General features: G+C 41.3%; 1 protein-coding gene across 1 annotated transcript in view; it reads right to left on the reverse strand.

The window, feature by feature from the left end:
• LOC129865227 (protein O-mannosyl-transferase TMTC1-like) overlaps positions 1–13,539 on the reverse strand; it is a 100,392-nt gene that overhangs the window by 59,476 nt on the left and 27,377 nt on the right. The gene's annotated exons all lie outside the window — the stretch shown is intronic.

Below are 13,539 nucleotides of genomic sequence, written 5' to 3' on the forward strand. Positions count from 1 at the left end.
TGGACACTAAAGATTACTTGGGTGATGCATCACAGTGTTGATAACAGATAGAGTTTACAGTATTGTATTGCTTTTACCAGTGTCACACTGCTTTCCGCTAATGTGGCAAATGCAAGATGTTCAGGTGCATTTAAAATGCATTAAGCTGAGTTAGGATTTGAATAAAACACACTCAAATACACTCACTCACACACTATAGGATTAACCGGAAGTCAGTGTGTAAACTGTTCGAGTCAATCCTGCAATATAAATGTGCTGGGCCGCGGGTGTGAAAGATTCAGCAGGCTACTGACATTACACATCTGGCAAAAAAATTACTGTAGCTCTGTTGGAATCACCTTAATAGATAACTTTGACACCTTCTGGAAACAGAAGACACTCTACGGCAGGTTTTCCCAAACTGGGGTACGCCAAATAAAAATGTGATTCACATTTTTTTTAATTAAAACATTATAATCCTGCTACTACTATTATTACTACACCTGGACCTTTCGACAACACAAGTTGGTCTGCTTCCACGAGCACATGCAATGCTAGCATCAGTAATTCTACATTCGTTGTTAGCCAAGCTAGCAAGGACACTGACAGTTGTGAAACTGATTAAGCCGAAGAAATACTGCCCCCTTACTTGGGAAAGCACAGAACAAAAGAAAGGGACATTGGACCATCGAAGAGGCGCATATATGATGAGAACTACATTGATTTGGGGTTCACTTATATTGGGAGTAGTGCCTTTCCTCAGTCACGGTGTGTTATATGTGCAAAAGTACTATCTCACAACTCGATGAAACCGTCACTCTTGCGCAGACATTTAAAAACAAAACATGCCAACTTGAAAAATCAGACAAGGGAATTTTATGAGCGAGAATTAAGACAACTTTTGAGTAGTAAGACGTGTATAAAAGCAACAGATACCATTAATAAGAAAGGGGCTAGAAGTGTCTTATATGGTGAGCTACCGAGTGGCTAGGACAGGCAAGCCCCATACTATTGTGGAGGACTTAATTCTTCCTGCTGCCACGGATATGGCTGGGACAATGCTGGGGGAAAAGACCACAAAAAACTATACAATGTCTTCATCAAACAACACTTTCACAACGCATCAGTGACACGGCAGGAGATGTTTTGTAACAATTACTGCTTCGTATAAAAGCCAGTGAATTCTATGCATTACAGCTGGATGAGTCAACATACTCATCAGGGCCTGATACAGCTCCTGGTATATGTCCGTTAAGTCAATTAAGAAAGACATCCTCTTCTGTAAACCAGGACAACAGGAGTGGATAGCGGAGTGGTAACGTGCGTGCAAGCAGTTGCTCCTGACACCGCTTGGGTACACTGCAGCATCCATCAAGAGGCTCTTGCTGCCAAGGGAATGCCTGACAGATTGAAAGACGATTTGGACACTACAATGAAAATGGTTAACTTTGTTAATGCAAGGCCCCTGAACTCTTATGTATTTTCTGCACTATGCAATGATATGGGTGCTTTTACAAAATACAAAAGTGACCTGGTTATCAATTAGCAAAGTATTGACACATTTATTTAAATTGAGAGACAAGCTTAAAGTTCTTTACTGATCATAATTTTCACTTGTCTGACCGCTTGCATGATGACAAGTTTCTCACACGACAGGCTTATCTGGGTGATGTTTTTTCTCGCCTGAACAATCTGAATTTTGGATTACAGCGACTCTCCAAAACTATATTCAATGTTTGGGACAAAATTGAGGCTATTATTAAGAAGTTCTTAAAGTTCTTCTGTCTGCATTAACAAGGACAACACACAGGTCTTTCTATCATTGTATGATTTTTTATGTGCAAATTAACTCAAGCTTACGGACAATGCCAAATGTGATCTAGTGAAACTCCTGAGTGAGTTGGGTGCGCAATTTCGCAGGTACTTAACCGAAACGGATGACACAAACAACTGGGTTCTTTATCCCTTTCATGCCCTGCCTCCAGTCCACTTACCGATATCTGAACAAGAGACCCTCATCAAATTGCAACAAGCGGTTCTGTGAAAATGTAATTTAATCAGAAGCCACTGCCAGATTTCTGGATTGGGCTGCGCTCAGAGTATCCTTCCTTGGCAAATCATGTCAACACCGATGCCCTTTGCAACCACGTACCTATGTGAGAGTAGATTCTCGGCCCTCACTAGCATAAAAACTAAATACAGGCACCGACTGTGTGTGGGAAAAGACAGACTCTCTCCAATACAACCAAACATTGCAGAGTTATGTGCATCCTTTCAAGCACACCCTTCTCATTAACCTGTGGGGATTTATTCACAATTTTTGATGAACAAATACAGTTTTATATGTAAGATGGCTAAATAAAGAGCAAAATTATTGATTATTATTTGTGCCCTGGTGTCACGATCGTCGTAACTTTGAAGAGAGGACCAAGGCGCAGCGTGATAGAAAGACATCTTCTTTTTATTAGAAAGACGAAACACGAACAAAAACAACAAACAGACGACCGTGAAGCTAGTCAAACAAAATAGTGCTGACACTAAACACTATACATAGACAATTACCCACAATAGCCTAATGCCTATGGCTGCCTTAAATATGGCTCCCAATCAGAGACAATGAATGACAGCTGTCTCTGATTGAGAACCATTCAGGCAACCATAGACACCTACACTCAACACAAACCCAATCACTCTCACCAAAACCCCCTATACCATACAACCACCCAAGACGAGACAAATACACACAAACATCCCCCCTGTCACACCCTGACCTAACCAAAATAATACAGAAAACAAAGATAACTAAGGCCAGGGCGTGACACCTGGTCCTATAAGAGCTCTTTGTCACAACCCACGAGCCGTGTTGTGAAAAAAACATACACTCATTCTTATGTTTAATAAATATAGCGTATACTGTGTGTGGCAGGCTTACAATGATGGCAAAAAAACAAAATTTGAGAGTGCGCTGACCCTGGTGCTAGAGGGGGTACGCAGCTGGAGGTTGAACGTTTGAAGGGGTACGGGACTATAAAAAGCTTGGGAACCACTGCTCAACAGGAATGACGGAGTCCATCCAAATCATCTTAGCTCCTGGACTCTTTCCATGCATTTCAAAGCTACATTAACACAATGACTTATCAATGACCCAAGACACGCTCAAGACCTACCACTGTGACAATGAGTCTTCATAATGCTGTATCAAATGTACATTATCCCAGGGGCGTTGGCAAACACAATGTAAGTAACTTAATTGATGTCCCCCTAACTGCCCTGAATATCTCTGTTGATCGTACAGCCATTGTATGCAGTGATCATGTGCCTATGAACCAGAGTTACACTGTTAGCACTGAGGCGGTGTGCCCTAGTAGGAAGTCCACTGTGCGCAGCTCACCGTGCACTATCAGCTCCAATATAAATAACATGAGCATGTCTACTTCGGATAAGCTTCCCCAATAAAACATCAAAAACAAATCAAGCAACCCAGAAACGTGCTAAAAATAGCCCATTTTAACATATGTAGCCAAAGAAACAAGGTTTGTGAAGTCAATAACTTTCTTCTAACAGATGACATTCATATTCTGACTAGGGTTTGCACATTTTGGGGAATATTCAGAGGTGGAAACTTTCTGTGGGAATTAACAGGAATATATGCAAATTAATATTAATACCATTTAAATGTAGTTGTTTTTTGCATTGGATATATTTACCATATCTGGAGACAGAAACAGAAACCTTTTACCTTATCATACTGAAAGTAGACATCATTGCAAATGATTAAATCCTTCCAATAGAAAACATTTTTTGTTACGAATTTAATTTTAATTAAATGAGCTGACTCTTCACATGGGATGATTTTACTGAACAAAAGGGAATATTGAATGATCCCCAATGATCCATCGCATCTCCCAAAAACTTTTACAACATACATCTGTAAAATGATAGTTTCTAGACTAAAGCTTTGGATGTCTTCCTCTCAGGCTTCCATGTCTTCTCCCTGGACCTCCTCAATGTCCACCTCTTGAACATCAGACTCTGAGGCCTCATCTTCACTGTCACTTTCCAAGCTTGTTGAGGATGGCTCGTTGTCAGGCTCAAAAAGACTCAAAATATGCCCGGATGGCCACCAATTTTTCAACCCTTGTATTGGTCAGCCTGTCGCGTGCTTTGGTGTGTGTGCTCTCAAACAAGGACCAGTTGCGCTCTGAGGCGGCTGAGGTTGGTGGGATTTGGAGGATGATGGAGGCAACATGGGACAAAGCCTCAGATCCACAAAGTCCCTTCCACCAGGTGGCTGATGAGATATGTGCATATTGCATCTGCATCCCAAAGCCATTGCTTGGAAGTGTACTTCGTCAGACTGACAAGAACCTTGCCCTCATCCAGGCTAAGGTGGCGAGAAACGGTAGTGATGACACAATAGGCCTTGTTGATCTCTGCACCGGACAGGATGCTCTTGCCAGCATACTTGGGGTCTAACATGTCCGCTGCGGCGTGTATGGGCTTCAGGTCTTCATGCTTTTTGATGTATTTCAGAGCTATCCTACTTGGAGCAACAGTGAAGTGTGCAGGGCAGTACGAATTTCTTCTCTTACATCTGCAAGCAGAGTCCGAACATCAGACAGGATGGCTGCTTACCACGCTCTCCCAAAATACATCATCCAGGATGATCCTCTTGTTGGGGCTGTCCATATCAGCAGACTGTGAAATGGCCATTTCTTGGAGAGACTCCTTCCCCTCCAGGAGACTGTCAAACATGATGATGACCCCAACGGGTGTTGCTGGGCAGCTTTCAATGTGGTGCTCTTATTCTTCTCACTTTGCTTGGTGAGGTAGAATGCGGCTATAACTTGATGACTCTTCACATACTTAACCATTTCCTTGGCTCTCTTGTAGAGTGTATCCATTGTTTTCAGTGCCATGATGTCCTTGAGGAGCAGATTCAATGCGTGAGCAGCACAGCCAATGGGTGTGATGTGAGGGTAGGACTCCTCCACTTTAGACCAAGCAGCCTTCATGTTCACAACATTGTCTGTCACCAGTGCAAATACCTTATGTTGTTCAAGGTCATTGATGACTGCCTTCAGCTCATCTGCAATGTAGAGACTGGTGTGTCTGTTGTTTCTTGTGTCTGTACTCTTGTAGAATACTGGTTGAGGGGTGGAGATTATGTAGTTAATTATTCCTTGCCCACAAACATTCGACCACCCAACAGAGTTTATTGCAATACAGTCTGCTTTCTCTATGATTTGCTTGACCTTCACTTGAACCCTGTTTAACTCTGCACCCAGTAAATGTGTAGATAAAGCATGTCTGGTTGGAGGGGTGTATTCAGAAATCTCTTCCAATAAACATTGCCTGTGCGCATCAGAGGTGAACCAGTTGCATACACAGCTCAAGCAAGACATTCATCAGCATTATCTGACTACGTTCCTCCACTGAGTCAAAAAAACTTCTGATTACAGGAGGGCCATGAGCTGTTGCTATCGATAAGGTGTCTGATTCATCATTTTCACCTCTAATAGAAGTTGAGGGACTTTTGTCAGAAGTTGCTTGTTGTGATCGCTGAGGGAACTTTATGCACTTGGCCAGATGATTCTGCATCTTTGTTGCATTCTTCACATATGATTTGGCACAGTATTTGCAAATGTACACAACTTTTCCTTCTACATTAGCTGCAGTGAAATGTCTCTACACATCAGATAGTGTAAAGATGAGATTTTTTATTTATTTTTTACCTCAAATCCAATTCCATGTACAGATAAATAGTTAAGCAGTTAGAATAAACAACTCCTTTGTAAGATACATGTTTTAAAATGAAACATGTATGGAAACAGGTGAATTAACATTCCTCAGTTAGCAGGCTCAAGCAAGCTAAAACCCACATGGTAGAAAAAACTAACTAGCAGAAATTGTTAACAAGTTAGAAATGATTTAAAACACACTTTGCTGTAGGCTACTATTTACTAGTTAAGAAAAAATAATGTATGTAGTCTAAAATATATTCACCCCACCCAGTACTGTAATCAAAACTAACCAGAACGCATGCCGTCCTTGGCTCAGACAGTGTAGTAGTATGGGCTCAATAGCATCTCATTAGTGTGCAAGATCTTGAGAATCTGCTGTACATGTGATGGAAGAATGCACCGTGCATGCAGATGGTTGCAATTTCATTGAATTGGGGTAGTTGAACCAAAATATGCCACAAGACCTAGAATTGCCATGTGTATCCCACAAAAAAAGGTTCACTGTTTTAAGCTAACTTTTTAGATGAATTGAACAACATTCCCCAAATTCCTGGGCTTAACTTCCCAAGGAAAACTTCCCGGGGGGAAAATTCCGACATTTCCGGGAAGTTTCTGACCCTTTGCAACCCTAATTCTGACTCTCTCTGAAACTCACTTAGATCAGTGAATCTCATCTAGAGGGTGGGAGGATTTTAATAAATAATTTTGAAAAGGTATGTGACACATCCAATCAGAAAATACATATCTTCTTCTGACAGCTAGCTTGATTGACAGCTAACTATGCAGATTTGTTCTGCAGTTATTGCACATGTGGACAGGTAGCTGTCATTTTACTCATGTAGGCTAGCTGTCAGAGTAAAATCATGGACAAGTTTTTAAAAACGTGCAGCTCCCTCATCTACTGCTGCTTCCAATGTCAACAAGACAGACAACCCGGACCCTGTCAAGAAGTGAAAATATGACTCCGACTTCATCAAATATGGTTTTACATAGGGTGCATTAGTAAATTTGCTCTGGCTATCTACTCAGATTTCAGAGCACTCTCGTCTGAGTGTGCCAGAGCGCAGAATAACTGATAAATTTACGAACACACCCATATATAGAAGACAGACAGGGTGAGTAGACAGTATTGCGTCCTATGCAACGAGCTGTTAGCTAATGAGAGCATGAAACCCTCCAAAATGAAACGTAATCTGGGCACCAAGCATCCAAGCAACAAAGATAAAACAGCAGATTTTTTTTTTTAAAGGAAATGTCACTATCCGGAGGCCTCACAAGATTCATTGAACAAGGTATGCATGGTACATGAAAAGGCATTTCGCGCATCATACCTTGTGGCTCACCGCATTGCTAAGTGCAAAAAAGCCCACACCAGTGCAGAGAATATCATACTCCTTGCTGCGATTGATATGTACATCAAAATCTTGGGAGAGTCAGCCGCCAACAAACTTAAAACCTGTTGAGGATGGGGGCGCTGGTGTCACTATTTATGCTAATCGTGTAATTTTTGAAACGGCTTCCCACAAAATTCTTGATCGTACAATATGCATATTATTATTATTATTGGATAGAAAACAGTCTATAGTTTCTATAGGAGTTGAAATTTTGTCTCTAAGTGGAACAGAAGTCATTCTACAGCAATTTCCCTGACATGGAGTCAGATTTCAGAAATTTTGGCCCCTGATCTGGAGTCAGTTAAAAGGGCACTGTTATTGCTATGAGTATACGGACACTGCTTACGTCTTCCCCTGGATGCCTTTACGTGATGACGATTTGAATGGGGTCGATTGCGCGTTCACAGGCACTACAAATTAAAAAACCCTGAGGCTAGTCACTCTTTTGGAGCTGCGTCATGCGCCTAGAGGACACCGACCCACACCTGTTCCAAGCATTAGTGGAGGGAGTAATATTACTCTGGTCATGTTTCTACTCGTTATGGGAGTTAAAAACATTATAAGGTAGTTAATTTAAAGCGTTTTATAGCAATTTATATCCGTTTAGTGCGATTTTGGGACATTTATTTCTGAAACGCTGTGAATTGCTGGGCACGCTTCCAGTTCATCCCGAACGCAGTTGGCATTTCCACATGGCAAGAGGACAGCTTTCCACCAAAAGACGATTGGACCCAAGAAAGGATCCTTTGCCCAAGATACTGATGGAAGAACAGCTCAAAGTAGGACATTTTTATTATGATAAATCGTGTTTCTGTCGAAAAATGTTAGTGGCTTAGGACGCCATGTTTTTTTGACGTAGCTTCGCTTGGCGCAAACTGTATTGAAAAGTAAGGATAATTTAAAAAATGTAATTCCGCGATTGTATTAAGAATTAAATTGTCTATCAATCCCTGTCCACCCTATATTTTTTAGTCACGTTTATGAGTATTTATGTATAAGAGTAGATCACTGTCTAATATGGCGCACGGACATTTTCTCACCAGCTGGGCTACATTTCACATTGTCTAACCATGATTTTGGTGGCTAAATATAAACATTTTCGATCAAACTCTATATGGATTGTGTAATATGATGTTACAGGAGTGTCATCTGAAGAATTCTGAGAAGGTTAGTGAAAAAATTAATATATTTTGGCGATGTTGACGTTATCGCTCACGTTGGCTAGAATCAATGCTGGGCTGCTATGTGCTATGTGCTATGCTAATATAACGATTTATTGTGTTTTCGCTGTAAGACTCTTAGAAAATCTGAAATATTGTCTGTATTCACAGGATCTGTGTCTTTCGATTAGTGTATGCTGTGTATTTTTACGAAATGTTTGATGATTAGTAAGTAGGTAAACACGTTGCTCTATGTAGTTTTTCTAGTCCATTTGTGACGGTGGGTGCAATTGTAACCTATGCCATCTACCTGAAATATGCACTTTTTTCTAACAAAACCTATCCCATACCATAAATATGTTATCAGACTGTCATCTGATGAGTTTTTTTGTTGGTTAGGGGCTATAAATATCTTAGTTTAGCCGAATTGGTGATAGCTACTGGTGTTGGTGGACAAATAAAAGATGGTGGATTATGCTAATGTGTTTTTAGGTAATAGATGTACATCTTTACATATTGTGTCTTCCCTGTAAAACATTTTAAAAATCGGACATGTTGGATGGATTCACAAGATCTGTGTCTTTCATTAGCTGTATTGGACTTTAATGTGTGAAAGTTAAATATTAAAAAAATATATATATAATTTAATTTCGCGGCACTGGTTTTTCAGTGGGGGTGGGGGGGGGAGTGCCGCTAGCGGCACCCTCATCCTAGACAGGTTAAAACCATCCCACTATCCAATGAAACCATGAGGAGGAGAATCCAGGACATGTCTGAGGACATAACACGCCAGACATCAGAGAGCATTAGTGCAAATGGCCATTACGCACTGCAGCTTGATGAATCCACAGATGTGGCTAACCATGCCATTCGAATGGTCTATGTCAGACACCAACTCTGCAGAGCCTGTCTTTAACACAATGGATATGTACCTGGGCTCCGTGGGACAGGCCTGGGATGCGTGCGTCGATGTGACCACTGATGGGGCAGTTGCCATGACGGGAAAGCACTCCGGGGTAGTAAAGCGGATCCTGGAGATAGCACCGAGGGCGACGTGGAACTACTGCTTCCTACACAGTAGTGTGGGCAGCGAAGCACATGGTGCCTGAGCTCCACAACACTCTCCAGGATGTGATTGAGTGTGTCAACTATATAAAAAAGAGTTTCATGAAAAGCAGGTGTTTCCAGGCCTTCTGTAGGGATATGGGGAGGGAGCACAAGCAGGTGCTTTATCATGCAGAGGTCTGCTGGCTTTCCAGGGGTAAAGTGGTGGGTCACTTTTATGAGATTCGAGCAGAGATTGCTGTGTTTCTTTCGGAAAACATGTAATCGCTGGCGGACTGAGTATGCGCTTCCCGGAAATGAAACTGCCAAAGTTCTGGAGCAGCGTAATGGGAGCGTATCCTGTTCTCGTCTGTCATGCAATCAGAATCATGCTACCGTTCAGAGCTACAGTTGAAGTCGGAAGTTTACATACACCTTAACCAAATACATTTAAACTCAGTTTTCCACAATGCCTGACATTTAATCCAAGTAACAATTCCCAGTTTTAGGTCAGATAGGATCACCACTTTATTTTAAGACTGTGAAATGTCAGAATAATAGTAGAGTGATTTATTTCAGCTTTTATTTCTTTCATCACATTCCCAGTGGGTCAGAAGTTTACATACACTCAATTAGTATTTGGTAGCATTGCATTTAAATTGTTTAATTTAGGTCAAACGCTTTGGGTAGCCTTCCACAATAAGTTGGGTGAATTTGGCCCATTCCTCATGACAGAGCTGGTGTAAATGAGTCAGGTTTGTAGGCCTCCTTGCTCGCACACGCTTTTTCAGTTCTGCCCACAAATTTTCTATAGGATTGAGGTCATGGCTTTGTGATGGCCACTCCAATACCTTGACCTTGTTGTCCTTAAGCCATTTTGCCACAACTTTGGAAGTATGCTTGGGGTCATTGTCCATTTGGAAGACCCATTTGCGACCAAGCTTCCTGACTGATGTCTTGAGATGTTGCTTCAATATACCCACATCATTTTCCTTGCTCATGATGCCATCTATTTTGTGAAGTGCACCAGTCCCTCCTGCAGCAAAGCACCCCCAAAACATGATGCTGCCACCCCTGTGCTTCACGGTTGGGATGGTGCAAGCCTCCCCCTTTTTCCTCCAAACATAACGATGGTCATTATGGCCAAACAGTCATATTTTTCTTTCATCAGACCAGAGGACATTTCTCCAAAAAGTACGATCTTTGTCCCCATGTGCCGTTCCAAACCGTAGTCTTGATGTTTTATGGCGGTTTTGGAGCAGTGGCTTCTTCCTTGCTGAGCGGCCTTTCAGGTTATGTCGATATAGGACTCGTTTTACTGTGGATATTGTCGTGTTCCTGACCGGTTTTCTGTTATTTTGTATGTGTTTGACGGTCAGGGCGTGAGTTTGGGTGGGTAGTCTATGTTATGTGTTTCTATGTTGGTTAAAGGGTGACCTGATATGGCTCTCAATTAGAGGCAGGTGGTTTTCATTTCCTCTGATTGAGAGCCATATTAACCTGTCTAGGATCAGCGTGGCGCTAGCGGCACACCCCCCCCCCCCCCCACTGAAAAACCAGTGCCGCGAAATTCAAAAAAAATTTTTTTTTTAAATATTTAACTTTCACACATTAAAGTCCAATACAGCTAATGAAAGACACAGATCTTGTGAATCCAGTCAACATTTCCGATTTTTAAAATGTTTTACAGGGAAGACACAATATGTAAAGATGTACATCTATTACCTAAAAACACATTAGCATAATCCACCATCTTTTATTTGTCCACCAACACCAGTAGCCATCACCAATTCGGCTAAACTAAGATATTTATAGCCCCTAACCAACAAAAAAACTCATTCGATGACAGTCTGATAACATATTTATGGTATGGGATAGGTTTTGTTAGAAAAAAGTGCATATTTCAGGTAGATGGCATAGTTTACAATTGCACCCACCGTCACAAATGGACTAGAATAATTACAATGAGCAACGTGTTTACCTAACTACTAATCATCAAACATTTCGTAAAAATACACAGCATACACGAATCGAAAGACACAGATCCTGTGAATACAGACAATATTTCAGATTTTCTAAGTGTCTTACAGCGAAAACACAATAAATCGTTATATTAGCTTAGCACATAGCAATTAGCAGCCCAGCATTGATTCTAGCCAAAGTGAGCGATAAAAGTCAACATCGCCAAAAGATATTAATTTTTTCACTAACCTTCTCAGAATTCTTCCGATGACACTCCTGTAACATCACATTACAACATGCATATACAGTTTGATCGAAAATGTTTATATTTAGCCACCATAATCATGGTTAGACAATGTGAAATGTAGACAAGCTGGTAAAGAAAAAGTCCTTGCGCCACTTAGACAGTGATCTACTCTTATACATAAATACTCATAAACGTGACTAAAAAATACAGGGTGGACAGGGATTGATAGACAATTTAATTCTTAATACAATTGCGTTATTACATTTTTTAATTTATCCTTACTTTTCAATACAGTTTGCGCCAAGCGAAGCTACGTCAAAAAACATGGCGTCCTAAGCCACTAAAATGTTTCGACAGAAACACGATTTATCATAATAAAAATGTCCTACCTTGAGCTGTTCTTCCATCAGTATCTTGGGCAAAGGATCCTTTCTTGGGAGAAATCGTCTTTTGGTGGAAAGCTGTCCTCTTGCCATGTGGAAATGTCAACTGCGTTCGGGATGAACTGAAAAGCGTGCCCAACTTTTCACATCGTTGCAAAAATAAATGTCCCAAAATCGCACTAAACGGATATAAATTGCTATAAAACGCTTTAAATTAACTACCTTATGATGTTTTTAACTCCTATAACGAGTGAAAAGATGACCGGAGAAATATAACAGGCTAAACTAACGCTTGGAACAGGTGCGCGCCGGTGTCCTCTTGGCTCATGACGCAGCTCCCAAAGAATGACTAGCTTCAGGGTTTTTTCATTTGTAGGGCCTGTGAACGCGCAATCGACCCCGTTGGAATCGTCATCACGTAAAGGCATCCAGGGGAAGACGTAAGAAGTGTCCGTATAGTCATAGCAACGACAGTGCCCTTTTAAATGACTTCAGAACAGTGGCCAACATTTCTCAAATCTGACTCCATGTCAGGGAAATTGCTGTAGAATGGGCTCTGTTCCACTTAGAGACAAAATTTCAACTCCTATAGAAACTATAGACTGTTTTCTATCCAATAATAATAATAATATGCATATTGTACGATCAAGGATTTTGTGGGAAGCCGTTTAAAAAATTAGCCAAATTAGCATAAGTAGTCTAAACAGCGCCCCCATCCCCAACAGGTTTAAGGTAGGTGTTTTCACATTGATTGTTGTGGGTGGTTGTCTCCTGTGTCTGTGTTTGTTGCGCCACACAGGACTGTTTCGGTTTGTTTGTTTGTTTGTTTGTTTGTTCGTTCATGTATGTAGTCTGTTTCCTGTTCATGCGTTCTTCACGTTATATGTAAGTTCGTTTGTTCAGGTCTGTCTACATCGTTTATTTGTTTTTGTAGTTTATCAAGTGTATTTCGTTTCGTCTTCGTCTTGTTTAATAAATCATTATGTCATTTTACAACCCTGCGTTTTGGTCGAATCCCTGCTCCTCCTCTTCGGATGAAGAGGAGGAGGAAATCCGTTACAGAACCACCCACCATACTTCAACCATGCGGCGTGGGGGAGCGAAAAAAAGTAACCAGGACTCGTGGACTTAGGAGGAAGTATTGGAGGGAAAAGGACACTGGGCTCATATTGGGGAATATCGCCGCGCTCGTGAGGAGATGGAGGCAGCGAGAGCCCAGGAGCGGTGGTATGAGGAGGCAGCAAGGAGACGTGGCTGGAAGCCCGCGAAGAAACCCCAAAAATTTCTTGGGGGGGGGGGGGCTAAGAGGTAGTGGGCCAAGGGCAGGTAGGAGACCTGCGCCCATCACAGAAATGTGATTTGAAGCAGCATCCAAATCCATAAGATGTAGTCATCACAATATAGTAGCCATATCAAGGAAAACCAAAGTTCAAGGCTGGGCCTAATATAGTGTAAGAGGACACACAAGAAGTTCTGTATTGATTCTTATGTTGATTAAGTAAAGAATATTTGCTGGTCTGTGGTGTGTAATGAGGAGACGCTGCACTTGACACATTTATTAAATTGCTTATTCCAGTTACTAATAAGCATGCACCCATTAAGAAAATGAATAAAAACTGTTAAATC

This window comes from Salvelinus fontinalis, chromosome 11 (genome assembly GCF_029448725.1).
Source record: "Salvelinus fontinalis isolate EN_2023a chromosome 11, ASM2944872v1, whole genome shotgun sequence".
Lineage (NCBI taxonomy): Eukaryota > Metazoa > Chordata > Actinopteri > Salmoniformes > Salmonidae > Salvelinus > Salvelinus fontinalis.